The sequence below is a fragment of the Aulonocara stuartgranti genome (assembly GCF_965226115.1).
Source record: "Aulonocara stuartgranti genome assembly, chromosome: 8".
In the NCBI taxonomy this organism is placed as follows: domain Eukaryota; kingdom Metazoa; phylum Chordata; class Actinopteri; order Cichliformes; family Cichlidae; genus Aulonocara; species Aulonocara stuartgranti.
This window is the reverse complement of record NC_138959.1, coordinates 24,340,831-24,355,066: the sequence shown is the minus strand read 5'-3', so window position 1 is coordinate 24,355,066 and position 14,236 is coordinate 24,340,831. Positions and strand designations below refer to the sequence as shown.

At 41.1% G+C, this 14,236-nt stretch overlaps 1 long non-coding RNA gene across 2 annotated transcripts; it reads right to left on the bottom strand.

Annotated features, from left to right (window-relative positions):
• Positions 1-5,107: 5,107 nt before the first annotated feature.
• LOC309712691 lies at positions 5,108-14,111 on the bottom strand. Of its 2 annotated transcripts, none has more exons than XR_014278356.1 (4): positions 13,091-14,111; positions 10,544-10,634; positions 10,372-10,452; positions 5,108-5,404 (listed from the first exon to the last, which is right to left on the bottom strand). It is a non-coding gene; the product is annotated as an uncharacterized lncRNA (long non-coding RNA). The 2 variants fall into 2 exon arrangements; XR_014278357.1 differs by lacking the exon at positions 5,108-5,404 and adding an exon at positions 10,050-10,181.
• Positions 14,112-14,236: the final 125 nt, after the last annotated feature.

Here is a 14,236-nt window from a genome sequence, read left to right as displayed (position 1 = left end):
CTCCGAGGTATTTGAAGCTGTCCACTCTCTCCACTGGGCACTCGTTGATGACGGGGGTCTGGTAGTTCCTCTCCTGCTTAGTGCTGAAGTCCACTATCAGCTCCTTTGTCTTACTGACGTTTAGAAGGAGGTTGTTCCTCTGGCACCAGTTCTCCAGATTCCTAATCTCCTTCACGTAGGCCGTCTCGTTGTTATCAGAGATCAGGCCCACCACGACGGTGTCGTCAGCAAACTTGATGATGGTGGTGGAGCTGGTAGTGGCCACACAGTCATATGTGTACAAAGTACTTTTGGAGATTTACTTACCTGGATGATTGAGCATACATCAAGACCTCATTCCAGTACATTTAGCTTTTTACTCAGTGTTTGTGAGCATATAAGGCAGCTTAACTGTTGAATAGATGGCTTTGATAAGCCCTTTCATTGTGATGACTGACCAGTATAGTGCTGGCATCACTGCAGACACTGCACCAGTCTCCTGCTCCTTTCTCCCCTAACTCCTAAACAGTGTTGCAGTACATAAAAACTGTGCCCAAAAAAGGGGGATCTACGCATCCTTAATGTTCTAGAAGGTCTTAAATTTAAATGTTGTTTTATAAAACTGCTGGCTAATGCAAGCCCTTGATGAAATATTCAGTTTGATTTCCACTAACGAATCTACTACTTAAGTAAATTTGCACAACTGCTTTTCACTTCTGACTGTCAGTGTCACAGATGTCGTACTAGTTTTAGTCTTTGGTTTTTGATGCAAGCCAAGCTATATGTACCTGTTGCGTGTAGCTGCAAAGGGATTCAGTAGCTCTTTTTTCAGTGGTACTGCCATGGCTCTCCCATAGAACTCTCCAGTGTTGTCCAGCTACATTCAAGCAGCAAGATTAAGCTTAAAAATCGTACATATGTTTTATTCTCATGGGTAGAAATAAAAACAAACAAAGACAAAGTCTGAGATATCCTTTTACTGTATTTTCACATACACAAAGTAAAGGAGTTGGGGAGGGGACCAAACTAAAGGGGATTCTGTTTTTTTGAAGTGTGAAATATGACATGAAAAAATAAGAGAAAAGATTCTACCACTTAAGATATTCGACGACTGTTTGTTTCTTGTGAGCAAATTACCCTGCATCAAATCAAATAAAGCATGGTCCCAAATTCTGCTTACCTGAAAACACAAGCGTGTGCACACACACACTGTAGTGGCGGCACTCCGTCTCTATTTCACTCTTCTGTACCACCTTTAGGAGTCAGTCCGGCAACATGTATTTGAAACGCGAGCAAGTCCAGGTACTTTTCTTGCAAAAAAGATGTTTATTGAAACTTTTAATTTACATGGCAATACTCGGTCAAAAAACTGTGTTGCTTCCAGCTTATCCGACTCCCCAACTACGTAATTACAGTGTGCCGGAAGCCCAAAATACTAAAAAGCGCATTAGAATGTCGGACTTCTATATTCTATACCTTTAATAAAACAGTATTTTGAAATCAACTAGAAATTATATCCTTAACATCAAACATGTATATTTCTCCTCTAATCATTTTACCAGTACCAATAAAATTAACCTTTAATTGGCTCTTACACACACCAAAACAGATCTTCTAATCAATCCTAACCCTCTATTTGGCATCTTTGGTTTGGAAGAAACTATTTTGCATGTCTATCAGTTTTGGTCTTAGAATTACAGCATCTGCACAAATATTTGCTATACAGGAGACAAATTTGTTATCAGTGCCCTCTTTTTATGCTTGAAGTACATATTGCCCATTTTAACTGCACTTGACAAATTGCTTTGTGCTGCGCAACTTTCTGGTAGAGGCCATTCATTTTCCAGGGCTCCCTGCACACCATGTGCAACTGAATGTTCTGACATGTCATTGCCGGATCATTCTGACCGTCTCACCTGACTCAGCTGTAAAACATCATGCTCGCTTCTACCACAGGGACTACTTGAAGTTCCCCAACAAAAGCATACAAGCGTCCTGTCTGTCAGTTCATTATACAGTATCAGACACAACACATTCATTTATCGATTGCTCTTTGATTAAAAACATTAGAGTACTGAGTTGCTAAGTTTCTGTGTAAATGTGGACTTGCTCAGGGCTAAAGCAAAGGTTTTTCTTAGAATAAACCAAGTATGATGATATTTGCAGAGGAAACATCGAGTACTTCTCGCTTCATAAAGCGATATAGAAGATGGATGGAATGTGACAATCTAAATGAAAGCTTTGCCCTGGAGTATATTATGCTTCTTTCCAATTTCACAGTAACTGTGTCATGGTTTCCAGACCCTACAGGGAGGCGGTTTTAGCATAAAACTCACTTTTAATGATGGAAAAAAACAACACCCCAAATATTCAGAGAAACAGAATACACAACAGACTCCAAATTGAGTGAACACATAGGAATGAAAAACACGTAAATGTGGACTTGCTCAGGACAGAGGGGAGTTCGAAGAGTTTGGTGCACATTGGTGGAAAGAAACATGGAGATAAGTAGACATTGGAAGAAAGACTAAAGGGCTCTGAAGGTATAAATACACAAAGGCCTCATTTGGAGGGTAGGGGACAGCTGGAAATACATGTGGAATAATGTATGGAGACACAAAGAGCAAAAGACTACCAATAACAGGAATTGTATGGTGTTAATTACCTTAGGGTTAGGGTTAAGGTTAGGCTAACCCTAACCCTGGCTCTGCATACAAAACACTTGTGGTTCAAATGTTTTATGTAGAGTAAGCCATTATAGAATCAAATAGTGTTGGGACTTTTGGAAGCCAACAGTTTTTCGATTTCTTTGTATATTCCCTCATATCCATTCTGAAAGCTTTGGCAGTCTCCACTCAGGAATTTGCTGACATGTGTGATTCTGTACTGTATATTCAGGCTATGATTCTTATTCCTGACATTGGGGTGATACTTAATATTCTCTCATGAAAACTAAAGATAAAGTAAAAGTAAACATAAAGTAGCAGGACCAACATAGGAAGAATCAGTGGTACTGAACATGCCAATGACAATACATTATTGGACTAGTTACGCTTCCGGAGAGGTGCACGTCAGGTTATGACCTACAGAATTTTAGCAGGTTTTGTGGTTTTGACGTACCTATGGTATACATTTAACAGCATAAAGCCCTTTACCCAGCCTTCTGCAGTCGTGTTTTATTTAGACCAGTAGTGAGGTGCTGCTTGGACTCTTGGACTTCCTGGACTTGGAAAACAAAGGGCAAACTTCATCACTTCAAGCCAATGATTCAAGATTCAAAGCGGTATAAAGAAAAGCATTTCTCTGTGCAATGAAATTCTTTCTCTGCTGTCCACACACAGATGCCGGTTAATATGTACAATAGAACTAGAACAGATAAAATACTAAGAGGATAAATAAATGGAGACAAGAAATTGAAGGATTAAATAGATTTGTGTGTAAAAGAGCTATGAGCTTAATATGCTGGTTTGATATGTAAGATAACCTGATGTGCAAAAATTCTGATTTATGTTAAAGTAGGTCAGCTGTTGAAGAGTCTGAAAGCAGTGGGGAAGAAGGAGTTGGTGAGTTGGGATGTTCTGGACTTCACACTTGTAAACCTTCGTCCTGAGGACAGAAGTGTGAACAGTCTATGTTGGGGGTGTGTGGACGCAGCTCTCCTCTGGACTCTGTGATGGTAGATGCTCTGCAGAGAGGGCAGCGGGTCCTGGTGATCTTCTCTGCGGTTGTTATCACTCTCTGCAGGCGTTTGCGGTTCATAGCTGTAGCGCTGCCGTACCATGCAGCGATGCAGCTGGTCAGTGTGCTCACCACAATGTAGCTGCAGAATCTGCTGTATACATAATTTCCTCAGCCTCCTCAGGAAATACAGCCGCTCAGCTGTATTACAGCCGGGGTTCAGTGTGCAGGTGAGGTCTTCAGTGATGTCGCCCAGGTACCTAAAGCTGCTCACCCTCCCCACTTCAAGACCCCAGATAAACACTATCATCATGATTCCTACAAAGCAGTAGAAAAAATTCATCGTACTTGATCACTGACCATCAGACTTATTATTATCACTCTTACTGCAGGTGCACAGTCAAACCATTTTTGTGGGAGTTGGAGGATTTTCTGTCTTCCACTAAGGGACTTCACTCTTTAAAGATTTTTGCAATGTGTGAAGGACACAGCACAGCCCATCAAATTCCCAATTATCACTTGGCATGTCTACTGAGAGAGAGCAGGGCACTCAGGCGTACAGTAGCTCCTTTGTGCCTAGTTGACATAGAGAGAATTTAACTGCAAACATGTACACCACTTTCCTGTGTGTCAGGCAATTTTGCAGGAATTTCAGGTGGTTCTTGTTACTGTACGAGAACTTGTCCAAGCACAAACCCACATTAGATACAGTACATGGCCTATTTATACATGGACAGCATACAGTACACATGGACAGCTTCCCACAGGAAAGCGAATGATTCAGTGCAGGTAAACACTATTTATCAAAACAGCCGCTGGGTGACATCATTTTCTTCCAGCTTTCTCTCGTGTTTACGGTCAAAGGTCGACGGAACGACAACAAGCGGAAGGCTCTGCATTTATTTTCCCACAATTCCCTCACCCAAAGTGAAAGCACTGAAACACCAAAGAAAAATAAGTAAATCTGACGTTATTCCAAATCACAAATGGAGGCAACAGAAAGTGGTTACAACACACTCCTTTAGAGCGTTTCCAGACACACATTTAGCACCGAATGTAATTTTTTACATGCAAATTGTCAGTGACAGTTATATACTTTATTTGGTTTAATGTTGGTGTAATTTCAGTAGAATCTCCTGTTGAATCCTGTTCATTAATGAATAATCTCCTTAATGGTTCTAATGTAATGATTTTTTCCCCCATGGCTATTACAAGCTTTAGCCTGCTGAGTTTTAGCCGGCAGTCCATTGCACAGTGTTAGATCACCAGAATAATAGATGTCAATAGTAAGGGATCAGATAGCACAAGACAGGAAATTGATAAGAATTACAAATCTGCTAAAGGAAACAGTGGCAGTCCATCCTGCTGTTTATGTTTCGGGCTCTCCTCCTAATGCTTTTAGCAGCTTTACTGAATTAATAGAGTACGTAATGCTGAAACTCATCAGCAGTTCAGTTTAGTACCGAACACCTCATCTCTGATTTGTAACAACCATGAGTTATTACGCTAATTTCGACTTACGCAAAAGAGCTCACTTATGCAAAGAACATATCGATCCCTATGAAATGCAACTTACAGTAACATTCGCAAACAAGATGTACTGATAGCACGAGGGTTCAGCAGTTTCTTGTAATCCAGAAGGAAGTGCATCTTCCATTTAAGGATATCAGACTCATCGTGTATAGTAACGGATGTTGTTGTTTGAGTGCAGGAGGTGTATTCATTCTCTACACACTTTTCCTCTTTCCTGTTGGCAAGCAAACAAACAGAGAAAGTTTTATTAGACTCAAGTTGCTACCCGCTGCTGTGCGGTGACAATTTATTAATTTATTTATTTATACAGTGATTAATCAGCTCTAAGACGCACCTCTTCCCATAAAACAAAGAGCAAATACATATGGAAACTAGCGCAGGACATTTCCAGGAGAGTCATGACAACAAAGCAATCATTTACATATACAACATGTTAGTGGGCCAGTGAAAAAACTAACAACAATATCATAAAAAGGAAATAATTAATCAGGTAAAGCATGTCGGCCCATGCAGCCATTCACCTCAGCAATAGTTAATAATAATAATAATAATAAATTTTATTTATGAGCGCCTTACAAGTCACCCAAGGACACTTTACAATAGGATAAAACACTTAGTAAAACAATGGCAGAATAAGAACAATAAAATAAAGCACAAGATAAAATGAACAAACAGTGGATTCACAGTGAATATGCAGATTTGAACAGATGAGTTTTGAGTTGGGATTTAAACTGGGGGAGAGAACCAATATTTCTTATTTCAGGGGGCAGAGAATTCCACAGCCTGGGAGCAGAGCAGCTGAAAGCTCTGCTTCCCATGGTGGTGAGGCAGAAGGAAGGTACAGTAAGCTGGACAGAAGAAGAAGAACGAAGTGAACGGGCAGAACAAGTGGTGGTTAACAGGTCAGAAAGGTAAGAAGGAGCGAGGTTATGAAGGGCCTTGAAGGTGAGCAGAAGAAGTTTGAAAATTATCCGGAATTTCACAGGGAGCCAGTGAAGTTCCTGAAGAACAGGGGTGATGTGCTGGTAGGAGGGGGTTCTGGTGATAATGCGAGCAGCAGAGTTCTGAACCAGTTGAAGCTTATGGAGGGATTTTTGGGGGAGACCATGCAGAAGAGAATTGCAGTAGTCAATACGGGAGGTAACAAGACTATGTACAAGAATGGACGTAGACTGGGTGGAAAGAGAAGGAAGCAATCTGTTAATGTTACGTAGATGGAAGTAGGCAGAACGGGTGAGGTTATTGATGTGTGATTTATAAGAAAGTGTACTGTCTAGGATGACACCAAGGCTCTTAACCTGAGGAGAAGGGAAAACTGTGGAGTTATCGATGGTAAGTGAGAAATGGTTTGCCTTCAAAAGGTTGGATTTGGTGCCAATAAGGAGGATCTCAGTTTTATCCTCATTGAGCTTTAGAAAATTAGAGGTAAACCAGGATTTTAACTCGGATAGACATTCTGTAAGGGAAGAAGCTGGGAGGGAGGAATCAGGTTTGCAAGAGAGATATAACTGGGTGTCATCAGCAAAACAGTGAAACTGAAGATCAAATTTGCGGAAGATGGTACCTAGAGGGAGGATGTATATTATAAAGAGAAGAGGGCCTAAAACTGAGCCTGAGTTAAACAAAGATTAAACAAATTAACTGCATGATTTTTACTGCTTTAATGGGAGGGTGTGTGTCAAACATATATATTCTTCAATGAATGAATGAATAGGTAGTAGAAATATGAAAAGGAACAAATAAAGGGAAAGGTGTTGTTATCATTACCTAGTATTCTATTCATGAATATAATGTAGCCAATAAATTGGGTTAATGCCATGACCTAAGGGCCAGAACTGGCTCAAACGGTCCAATCTCTCCACTGGATGACTTTGCAAGTGTCAAATTTGAAAAATAAAATAATATCTTGCTGTGGAAAGCAACAGTATTTTTAGTGCTGGAATCGTAAAATATGAACTGAAAAGTGTAACGTTGTGAAAGTTTTGTACCTTTGTAGATCCACTGTGTAGTCACGGTGCTGAATTTTTATTTTAAAGATATCTAATAGGCTAATATGTGTCATAAATGGATGCTTCACCATTTGTAAACATTTACCAATTAACTATATAATACATAATGTGGTTGATTAATCTCACGGGTGCCGTAAAATGATTTGTAACTTTCAAAAAATATAATTAAATACAATTACAAAATATAAATAATCATTAATAATATGAATTAACAACATTCATTTGTTAACTCGGGCGATAAAAGTGTCAGTTTAATTGCTTATTTTATTTATTTTCATAGTGCAAACTGCTCAGACTGTTATTGAATGACCTGTGGAAGGTCTAGATTGAATGCTGGAGTTTTATATTGGGCAGTACAAGGAAGAGAAACCAGTGAATGCAAGGAAACTTTAAAATGGAAGCAATTTTATATGTATGGGAGTGAAAAAAATGAGCAAGCTGATGCCAGAAACAGGTGGGCAATACATATATATATATATATAAAAACACCCAGCACGCCCCTGTGGGCGGTTTATCCTTCAAGCTCGGGTCCTCTACCAGAGGCCTGGGAGCTTGAGGGTCCTGCGCAGTATCTTAGCTGTTCCCAGGACTGCGCTCTTCTGGACAGAGATCTCCGATGTTGTTCCCGGGATCTGCTGGAGCCACTCGCCTAGCTTGGGAGTCACCGCACCTAGTGCTCCGATTACCACGGGGACCACCGTTACCTTCACCCTCCACATCCTCTCGAGCTCTTCTCTGAGCCCTTGGTATTTCTCCAGCTTCTCGTGTTCCTTCTTCCTGATATTGCTGTCATTCGGAACCGCTACATCGATCACTACGGCCGTCTTCTTCTGTTTGTCTACCACCACTATGTCCGGTTGGTTAGCCACCACCATTTTGTCCGTCTGTATCTGGAAGTCCCACAGGATCTTAGCTCGGTCATTCTCCACCACCCTTGGGGGCATCTCCCATTTTGACCTCGGGACTTCCAGGTTATACTCGGCACAGATGTTCCTGTACACTATGCCGGCCACTTGGTTATGGCGTTCCATGTATGCCTTGCCTGCTAGCATCTTGCACCCTGCTGTTATGTGCTGGATTGTCTCTGGGGCATCTTTACACAGCCTGCACCTGGGGTCTTGCCTGGTGTGATAGACCCCAGCCTCTATGGATCTTGTGCTCAGAGCTTGTTCTTGTGCTACCATGATTAGTGCCTCTGTGCTGTCTTTCAGTCCAGCTTTGTCCAGCCACTGGTAGGATTTCTGGATATCAGCCACCTCCTCTATCTGCCGGTGGTACATACCGTGCAGGGGCCTGTCCTTCCATGATGGTTCCTCGTCTCCCTCCTCTTTCTTGGGTTTCTGCTGCCTGAGGTATTCACTGAGCACTCGGTCAGTTGGGGCCATCTTCCCAATGTATTCTTGGATGTTCGTTGTCTCATCCTGGACTGTGGTGCTGACACTCACCAGTCCCCGGCCCCCTTCCTTCCGCTTAGCGTACAGCCTCAGGGTGCTGGACTTGGGGTGAAACCCTCCATGCATGGTAAGGAGCTTTCTTGTCTTTATGTCAGTGGCTTCTATCTCCTCCTTTGGCCAGCCTATTACCCCAGCAGGGTACCTGATCACGGGCAGGGCGTACGTGTTGATGGCCCGGATCTTGTTCTTACCATTCAGCTGACTCCTCAGGACTTGCCTGACCCTCTGCAGGTACTTGGTGGTTGCAGCCTTTCTAGCGGCCTCTTCATGGTTCCCATTCGCCTGTGGGATCCCCAGGTACTTGTAACTGTCCTCTATGTCTGCAATGTTGCCTTCTGGTAGTTCAATCCCCTCAGTTCTGACTACCTTCCCTCTCTTTGTTACCATCCGACTACACTTCTCCAGTCCGAACGACATTCCAATGTCATTGCTGTATAGCCTGGTAGTGTGGATCAGTGAATCGATGTCTCGTTCACTCTTGGCATACAGCTTGATGTCATCCATGTACAGGAGGTGGCTGACAACTGCTCCGTTCCGTAGTCGGTATCCGTAGCCAGTCTTGTTAATGATCTCACTGAGGGGGTTCAGGCCTATGCAGAACAGCAGTGGGGACAGAGCATCTCCTTGGTAGATCCCGCACTTGATGGTGACTTGTGCTATGGGCTTGGAGTTGGCCTCTAGTGTTGTACGCCACATCCCCATTGAGTTCCTGATGAAGGCTCTTAGGGTCCCATTGATCTTGTACAATTCTAGGCATTCCAGTATCCAGCTGTGGGGCATTGAGTCATAGGCCTTCTTGTAATCAATCCAGGCAGTGCACAGGTTGGTCAGTCTGGTCTTGCAGTCTCGGCTGATTGTTCTGTCTACCAGTAGCTGGTGTTTTGCGCCTCTGGTATTCTTGCCAATTCCTTTCTGTGTCCCACTCATGTATTGACCCATGTGCCTGTTCATCTTAGCCGATATGATGCCTGACAGGAGCTTCCATGTAGTACTGAGGCAGGTTATTGGTCGGTAGTTGGAGGGGACCGGTCCCTTCTTGGGGTCCTTGGGGATCAGGACCGTCCGGCCTTCAGTTAGCCATTCCGGGTGTCTCTCGTTAACTAGCAGCTGGTTCATTTGTGCTGCTAGACGCTCGTGGAGTGCAGTCAGCTTCTTCAGCCAGTAGGCGTGAACCATGTCAGGCCCTGGTGCTGTCCAACTCTTCATACTGGAGACCCTTTCTTGGATGGATATATATATATATATATATATATATATATATATATATATATATATATATATATATATATGTATATATATATGTACACATACACCCAGCACGCCCCTGCGAGCGGTTTATCCTTCAAGCTCGGGTCCTCCACCAGAGGCCTGGGAGCTTGAGGGTCCTGTGCAGTATCTTAGCTGTTCCCAGGACTGCGCTCTTCTGGACAGAGATCTCCGATGTTGTTCCCGGGATCTGCTGGAGCCACTCGCCTAGCTTGGGTGTCACCGCACCTAGTGCTCCGATTACCACGGGGACCACTGTTACCTTCATATATATATATATATATATATATATATATATATATATATATATATATATATATATGTATATATATATATATATACATATATTTATATGTATGTATTGCTGTAGTGAGAAAGACTGCCCTTTGATACCAAAGTTGTAGCTAGTTTTTATATTTGTGGATATTTCAAGAAAAGACTGACTATCTTACCTTTTTTTCTGTAGGTACTCTTTCAAATGTTCACTTGTCTAAATGCATCAAAGGTCCAACAACTTGCCACGGCCCCTTCAGCTATGAAAGGAACAGTTAATATATGCATGGTTTTACCTGCACTTACTCTTGTATAGACTGTATAAATGCACTTGAATACTGATTCACTCACCTACATACATACTTCAGTGAATTTGAATGGTGGTGTATCTCCTTAGCGTAGGATAAAAGCTACGACTGATTAATGCGCACGAACAGTAACACTGCAAGCAGGAAGAACCACATCTCACTGATACAGTTATCCAATGATTTGCAGATCCTTTCATGTGGAAACAAATATATAATACAAACATGTTCCACTGAGTAACTGATGTTGACATAGCATTTTGACAGCTTTACTCTGTATGCACCTTCTGCCTGAGGGACCTGGGTCTTGAGCAATGAATGCAGTCAATTAAACCTCATAGCAACATGTGTTAATAGATATATCAGTGAGAGAAGAAGGTGAAGGAAATAAAGAGTTCCTGCAGGCTGTAAGACTGAAGCATGAGATAGAGAAACAGCATAAGAAGGGAAGACCCGCAAAATGTGTTTTTTTTTCTTTTAGTGATATTTCAGTGGTACTTGACCCTCTTGTATGTGTATGTATATTGCATGTGAATTTACAAGAAGTGGTTTTTATGTGAATAGCTGGATTAATGTTTAACTATACATGGAAATAGCTACAATTATTTGTCCTGCAAACCGAACAGGCCTTTCAAAACTTTGACCAGATGTGTCTATGCCATTATTCAGCCAGCTATGTAATCAAAGGTGCACCGTCGTTTTTTGACAGGTGTGTGTAATAAATGCAGCCGAAATAAAGCCAACAAACTCTCCTCAGCTGTGCAGTGAGGACCTCGTGGTGGATAAATGGGTCAAAAAACACAGGGGGGATGGCGTAACGGCCTGTTACCATACTCATTGAAGTCATCTATTTTTTCTCAAGCTAAACCCCCCAAAATTGTTTTTGTGCATTTACATAAGCAAAAAGTACTGCACAAATTTTATGAGCAATCCCTCATTTCTTTTCATTTTGCTTCCGAGGACCAAGATCTTTTCTTATGGTATTGTTGCTTTTTCACTCATTTTCAGTAGAGTGCTTGTATACAACCATTTGCAGGGGAATATGTTAAGCCATTTAACAATGACCTAAGGCTTATTCAAACATATTAAAGTCACCTAAATCTACCTGTAACAGACAACTTAGAAAACATTTACATTTTGCATTTCTTTAGATATCACAGTTTGATAATCATAATGTCGTATTTTTGCAGCAATAAGGTGATTGGCATAGAGCTATTAACTGAAAAAAAGTGGCCTATCTTGGCAAAATGTAACTGGACAAGAGGAAATAAAAGAAGTTGCAGTCATAAAACTGTCCACAGCAAATAAGAAGTATCTGGAAGTCAGGTCCATAAGAAATAGAAATACAAGACCTGACAGGACCTGACAGATGCATCTAGCCATTCAGCTGATCGATCTATTGTTTGCCAAACCCTCATCAGAAAGTCTCAGCTGAAAGGTGGCTATCAAGAAGCCATTCTTATGAAAGAGGGAGAAAAGGTATGCCAAATTGAATCCATCTATCCATCCATCCATTCGCTTCCACTTATTATTTTCAGGGTCGAGGGGGGCGCTGGAGCCTATCCCAGCTGTCTTAGGGTGAGAGGCGGGGTACACCTTGGACAGGTTGCCAGTCTGTCGCAGGGCCAAATTGAGTCCAATGAATCCATAGATCAAAATTTGAAATCTTTGGATCAAATTGTTGTCGATGTGTGCTAAGGAGAGAGGTGTTAAAGTGTCAAAGCCAAATGTAAAACAGTAAATATGGTGGAGGAATTGTCCTAATTTTGTTTTGAAGCACACACCGAAATATGGTTCTGAGAAGAACTATATTAAAACATACATCATGTTCGTGAGCAGAGAAATAGAGACATGTGATATTGTTACTTTTTCATGATCCTTAGCAATGAAGGAGGAAAGTTAGAATCAAACATTTGCTATGCAAGTCACTCTCTTTGGGGAAAAAACCATCATTTGTACAGTCACAGTGATGCAAGCAGCTACTGCCATTGCTTAAGAACACATGACTTAAATCTCTGCTGGTCCTGCATACTCAATTTCAATAACCACAGCAGCAATTTTGTCCAATAAGAATGAGTAAATAAGGTAACAGATTATATTATTGAAAAAGACAGTTTAGTCGTGTAGGAAATTCAGCTGCAAAATGTAAGATTTGTTATTGGAATGAATAATTAATTCTTTATTTTATGAACTGAATGAGTTTATCATCATTTTATCATCTCAATTGCTATAAAGTATCTTCAACACAGCATGATGTTTATTTTGTAAATGATGTTGCTACTTAGAGCATAAAAGATAAAGCAGGGTATTAAAGTGACGAAGAAAATGTATTATTATCCTACGATTGACAAGTCGCTTAGGAATAGTGTTGTTATCTTTAGTCACTTTAGTGTCTCTCAATCAGTTCCACATATTGCTTATTCACAGATGCTTGCAATAAAAGACTATTCATAGAGCCATATTTACGCACTTGAGCATATTTTGCACCAGGTAAAATATTTCAGTTAATGTCAGTGTGAATGGCTGATTAATTTGATCATCTCCCACTCTTACTTACAGTGTTACTTCAGTTCATTGAAATTTGCAGGCATACCTTTATGCACAGCTATCTTAAAGTCCCAGCACAGCATCTTAATCCAACTGAGGTCTTGAATGTGACTGGGTCATTGTTGCACCTCAGTTCTTTTCTTTTTCGGCCATTCTGTTGTAGATTTGCTGTTTTACTTGGAATATTTGTCCCACTGGAAAACTCAGTCTGGACCAAGCTTTAGCTGTTGGACAGATGGCCTCATATTTGAATCTAGAATACAGAAGAGCTCACGGTCAGCTTAATGGCTGCAGGGTGCCCAGATCCTGTGGCTTCATCACTTCTTCATGTCAGTGTTTGATATTTGACATGAGGTGTTTCTGTTAATATGCTGTGCCAAACGTGCACTATGGGCAATCATCTCTATCTGAAGGACATTGTCCCAGAATGGCCTGGCCCTAAGGGTGTAATTAAATGGAATTTAACTGTATTTTAGCTGAAATTCTCTCTCACATTGTACGTATGCTGTACTTTTTGGGGCGTGGGCTGTATTATGGAGTGGCTCCATCTTGTCTAATTTCCAGCTATACTTTAAGTATACTGTAAAAGCCTGAAAAGCCCCTGTATCTAAGATGGGGAAATATTGTCTGTTTTTCTGCTAAATTACCAGGACATTATGCAGTAGGTTACTTTAAAATTAATTACGCACTACTTAAATTTACTTACATTTAGGGATGTCAAAGAAAACCGATACTCAGATATTGTTTGACACTAAAGTTATTTTCGAATTTGATATTAATTTGCAAGAATATCAATATAAACAGTGTCCTTGTCACCTCCTCCACCTGGCACAGTACTTCAGAGTGCACCATTGCATACAAACAGGCACACAGCTCTTCTCCCCGCTAACACTTGAAGAAATTAACATTCATAACACTGAAGAAAACTTTAAAATAATTTTAAAGAGGTCACCACGGCTCTCATTTCAATGACACTGAAGTATTAGACAGTCATTATAAATGTCACCTTGAAGTCGCACACGTTAACGTTAGGCGTTCAACTGTTAGCAGCTACCCGATAGCCACATTAACCACCTGTTATCATTAACTTAGCGGCTAGCAGACTGCAAATCAAGGATAGAATATTGAGTCATTCCTTCTGTTGTTGCAGGATGAGGTCAAAATCGTCCCAATGGTATCAAAAATGAAGAGG